This window comes from Jatropha curcas, chromosome 10, assembly GCF_041381405.1.
Source record: "Jatropha curcas cultivar XTBG-Jc1 chromosome 10, XTBG_Jcur_1.0, whole genome shotgun sequence".
NCBI classification, from domain to species: domain Eukaryota; kingdom Viridiplantae; phylum Streptophyta; class Magnoliopsida; order Malpighiales; family Euphorbiaceae; genus Jatropha; species Jatropha curcas.
The window spans coordinates 24,492,501-24,498,231 of NC_143160.1; the positions used below are offsets into that span (position 1 = coordinate 24,492,501).

Genomic DNA, 5,731 nt, shown 5'->3' on the forward strand with positions numbered 1-5,731 from the left:
GAAATGATTGTCCATTTTAACCACTAAAATGGCAAAATCATCTCTTATGTTCTTCATAAAAGTTGTAGCTCTACTTCTTAGCTTTCCAACCATCCTCTTGTGTCGAATTTGGAGATACATAGCTCAACTTATGGCTGAAACACCCAAACTGACTCTATTGTGTCGGGCCACAAAACCTTATTAACAAGCTTGAATAAGCTTGGAAAGCCTTACTCCTTGGCTTTCTCTTTACCTTTTTAGGATGGTTCTCCAACCTCTTCAAAGTATGAGTACCGACACTAACAGAAAATCAGAAGGGACAACCTTAAGTATCACAAGACCTCGGGTGGAAGCTAATAATTTTGAAATTAAACCTGCAATTATCCAAATGCTTTCCACCTCAATTCAATATGGAGGTTTACCTAGTGAAGATCCTAAGCTCATATCATAAATTTCCTGGAAATTTGCGATACCTTCAAACAAAATGGTGTTTCCGAGGATGCCGTAAAACTAAGACTCTTCCCTTTCACTCTTAGGGACAAAGCACGATCTTGGTTACAATCATGCCCTGCTGGAAGTTTTACAACATAGGAGGAATTAGCCCAAAAATTTTTAGCAAAATTCTTTCCATCTTCAAAGACCACAAAACTGCGCAATGAGATAATGACCTTTGTCCACCATGATCAAGAAAGTTTGTATGAAGCTTGGGAAAGATTCAAGGACTTATTGAGAAAATGCCCACATCACAGTTTGCCTAAATGGTTATAGGTACAAACTTTCTATAATGCGTTATCTCCTAATATTAAAATCACTCTAGATGCAGCCGCAGGTGGATCTTTTGAAAGAAAAGAGATTGATGAGGAATATGACTTGATAGAGGAGATGGCAAGCAATAGCCATTATCAAAGCAACTCCGAAAGGAAGAAGACTGCAGGAGTCTATGAAATAGATGCCATTACAACACTCAATGCCAAGGTAGATAATATGGTAAGAAAATTGGACTTATTGACTACTAATCCTGTCAATTCTTTTTGCAAATTTGTGACAGGTGTAATGGGCAACATGAGATTGGAGAATGCATGATAGACTCTTTAAACCCACAAACCTTGGAACAAGTAAACTATGTGATGAATCAAGGAAGGAAGAATTACCCATACTCCAAGTCTTATGATAACAAGTTGAGGAATCACCCTAACCTTTCATATGCGAATCCCAACAACGCCTTGAATGCAACACCAGGGTTTATACCTCAAGAGAAAAAATCTCATGATGATCTCCTTACGACCCTTTCTAAATCGCACATGGACTTCATGAACGAAACCAAAGAAAATAATAAAATCCAGCAAGTGGCGATTAGAAACTTGGAGATCCAGCTAGGACAGTTTGCAAACATGATGGCATCCCGACCTCAAGGTATGTTACCTAGTAATACCGAAAAGAATCCTAAAGAGTAGGTACAAGCTATCACCTTGAGAAGTGGCAAACAGTTAAAAGAACCACCAAAGATAGAAAAGAAAAAGGAAGAGCAGAAAAAAGTTCCCATCATTGACCTAGAAGAGGAAGAAGAAGTGAAACCCTATGTTCCACCTGTTCCCTTCCCACAAAGGTTAAAAAAGGCACAAGATGACAAAAGCTTCCTCAAATTTCTTGATGTCTTCAAAAAGCTTCAAATTAACATTCCTTTTGTTGAAGCTCTCGCTCAAATGCCTAGTTATGCAAAATTTCTAAAAGAAATCCTGAGCAAGAAATGAAAAATTGATGATCAAGGAACGGTAATGTTAACTGAGGAGTATAGTGCAATTATTCAAAATAAATTGCCTCCAAAGTTAAAAGATCCAGGAAGTTTTTCTATCCCTTGTAATATTGGTAATCTTGATTTTGAAAAAGCTTTAGCAAATTTAGATGCTAGCATTAACCTTATGTCTTATGAAGTTTTTAAGATGCTAGGAATGGGAGAGCTAAAGCCAACAAGGATGTCTCTACAATTGGCAAATCGATCAATCAAATATCTAAGAGGAATTGTAGAAGATGTGCTTGTAAAGGTAGGTACATTTATCTTCCCTATTGATTTTTTTATTCTTGATATTGATGAAGATAAAGAAGGATCCATCAAGGTTTTTAACATCTTTTTGCAAAACATCTTTTGCAGATTTACAATCAATTCTAAGTAAAAATTTTTGGTTTAATAAATCAGATTGAAATTTATTGATACAAATTACTATACTTAATATTTCCTTTTTAATAGTAGAGTAATTTAATTGAGTTTGGTTCCAATGACCAGATGTATACTGAATTATACGTTCTTTACCATGAATTACTTGTTTTAAGATACCACCATATCCAACATTTGAAGCATCAGTTTCAACTATTTTAAATGCGGTTGGATTAGGGATATAAAGATATGGGATTTCTTTTACCAAAGCTTTTATCTTTTTTATTAACTGTGTATGTTGGGCTGTCCATGGGCCAGCATTTTTCTTAAGCCTATCATGTAAGGGCTTAATCATACAATTTAGGTTTGGGTAAAAATCTATTACATAATTTAAGCATCCAAGAAAACGTTGGAGTTGGGTTTTATTAGTTAATTCATCAGGGAATTTAGACCCAAAAACCATAGCTCTTTCTATGGGCTGGATAATACCCTGTTCTATATAATGACCCAAAAACCTAACTTTTGTTTTAAATAAGTCCATTTTCGTTTTACTAAGGGCTAACCCATTTTTCTCAATGACCATACTAAATGTTTTTAAGTGTTTAAAATGATCTTCTAATGTTTGGCTAAAAATTAGAACATCTTCAATATACACTATACAGAATTGAGAATAAGGATTGAATATGTCATTCATTATTCTCTGAAATTCTGATGGTGCATTTTTTAGACCAAAGGGCTTCACATTCCATTCATATTGTCCAAAAGGGACTGTGAATGTCGTTTTATACCTATCTTTAGGATGAATCTGGATTTGCTAATAGCCAGATTTCATATCAAATTTACTAAAGATATTTGCATTATATAGTTTCTTCAAAAGATCTTTTTTATTAGGAATTGGATACCTTATCCATTTTAGAGCTGTGTTTAAAGGTTTATAATTAATCACTAGTCTAGGTAATCCTCTTTCTATCTCAGCATTTTTATTGACATAAAAAGCTGCACAAGACCAAGGACTTCTAGATTTTCTGATTAATTTTTTATTTTCTAAATCTTTAATTTCCTTTTTACAATGTTCTATAAGTTCAGGGCTCATTTGGATGGGCCGAGCTTTAGTTGTGATGGACTTTTCATCAAAGTCCTTTTCATATGGTAAATCCACTATATGCTGTTTACGGGCCCAAAATGCATTTGGGTGATCTGCACACAGTTTATTTTCCATAAATTCTTTTAACTTTTTGATGTTATTTTGAACATGTTCAGTGTTTAGTTGTTCTTTAATTTTTCTGAAACATGCATTATTTCTTAAATCTTTTAAGTCTTCTTCCTTAGAATTTATCAAAGAATTAATTTCTAAGGTTTTAATGGAATGAGCTTTGAGTAAATTTAAATTCTTCCTTTTAGGTTTTTCAGTGAATTCTAACCTAGCTTTACTATTATTTATTTTAAATTTAATACAATCTTCTTTTACTGAATATGGTGTTATTAGGTTTATAAATGGCGTTCCTAATATTACCATATAATTTATTTGTGGAGAAAGCAGAAAAATTGTTTTAATTTCTAACTCATTATTTACAATATCTGCATCAATTTTTCCTACAATTTCTAATTTAGATTTATTAGCTGTAGTTAATTTTTCATGGGTTTCTGACCAATACCTTCTTGGTACTATGTCAGATTTTATACAATTTAAGTCTGCACCTGTGTCAAACAAGGCTATACCATTTATAATAAAATCATTTGATATTTGTAAAGTTATTTTTACTAAATATTTTCGTGATGTTATTTCTTGTAGAAGAAAGAGAAAATTTGGGTTTATTTCTTCTTCTTCATTTAGTTCATTTATTTCATTTTTTATTTCATCATCTAGTTCTTCCGAAGAGGAACTAGATATTAATTGAGTCTCTAAAAGTTTTATTTTTGTCGCATTTAGCTGTGCTTGACTTTTTAATTCTTTTACTTCATTTTTTAAGATTCTAATTTCTTTATATACATCTTTAAGTGAAATACCTGTGTCTACCTTTTTATTTCTATTCAATATAGTTGTTAAGTCATAAGTACTAGTTTGGATTTTAGGAGTTATATTTTTTTACTTCTTTATCTTCTTCAAAACTTTTAATTAATTTTTTAAGAAGTTGACTTTTAATATCATTATCCGTTATACCATTTACTACTTCTAAGAGTGTACTTTGATCTTTAGTTAACATATTTATTGATTTATCTGAGGAACTGGTTGTTGAACCGAGTTCATCAACTTGATAATTACTTTCTTGTACCTCAGATTCTGATGTATCAGAATTAAGATACAATTCATATATTTTATTTACAATTTCTTCATTTAACTGTAATTCATTTAATTTCTTATTAAATTTACAAAATTTAGATGTGTGTCCTTTTTTACCACATTTAAAACAAGTTAAATCCTTATATGAAGTTTTAGTGAAAGGTTTATATGGTTTTTTACTTTTAGATTTTTTATAATGTTTAGGCTTTTCTTTTTGATAATATTTATCTTTACTTGGTTTAGACTTATAATGCTTTTTATAATGTTTTTTAGAGCTTGAGGTTTTAGAACATTGACCACTACATTGTTGTGTAGATGTTATACCATAATCGAATTATTTACAAAAACTTCCTAATTCTTGTTTAGTCTTTTTCAATTCATATTTTAAAGTTCTTTGAAGTTTTAAGTCTTGGCAAATTTGCAATCCTTCTTTTTGGATTATACTAATTAATTGACCATAAGTTAATTTATTATATGGAATTGGTATAATCTTAGAAACAAATAGTTAAACCAAAGAATCATGTTAATTCAAAAATTAAAATTAAAGCTCAAACATATTAGACTAGAAAATCAACTAAATTTATCACGAGTTACTAAATTATGATAATTTTCAAACTTGCTCACAATTATTCCAACCATGTTAAGCTAAAATAATAAAAGAAAAATTTTAAAAAAATTTAACTAAAATTTTTCTTCCCCCAACTTAATCTAGCACATTGTCCCCAATGTGTTCAAAATAAGCCTACTTTCCCAAACTTATCACATTAGCAATAGAAAAGAATAAGAGAGTGTAGTAAGCATTACCATCATTTTATTGAAAAATACAATAGAGTAGGGTGTTGGAATGTAGCATAGCTAGAAAATCAGAAAAACAATAAAAAGAAAAAAAAATGAGAATATATAATATTCAAAGAAACGAAAACAGCAACAAAGGAAACAAAAATTCAAGACATAACATCCAATATATAAAAACAAAAATCGAAATAGAAAGCAAACGAGAAGAAGTCAAAATCTATCAAGATTCCGGTGGTGGAGGTGGGTGTGGCTGCAATAACTAAATGACAGTGTGGAGTTGGCCTTGCAAAGTATCAATACGAGAGTCCAGGCTCCCGTGCATAACCTCTATGGACTGGAACTTGTCAGCAATCATGGATTCCATTCCGTTAAGGAGTGTGTCAAACATGTCCATTCGGGACATCATCCGTGCAAGGACTTCATCATTGGACATGCTTGACGCTCCTTGAAAAGATGGACCAGCGCCAGAAGTACCTGCACCAGAAGAAGTACCAAAACGACTAGGATTACCCTCCTCCATGTTA

At 31.7% G+C, this 5,731-nt stretch overlaps 1 non-coding gene across 1 annotated transcript; it reads right to left on the minus strand.

The window, feature by feature from the left end:
- Positions 1-624: 624 nt before the first annotated feature.
- LOC149493315 (small nucleolar RNA R71) lies at positions 625-731 on the minus strand. The gene has a single exon (XR_016318604.1). It is a non-coding gene; the product is annotated as a small nucleolar RNA R71 (small nucleolar RNA).
- Between the last annotated feature and the right edge of the window lie 5,000 nt (positions 732-5,731).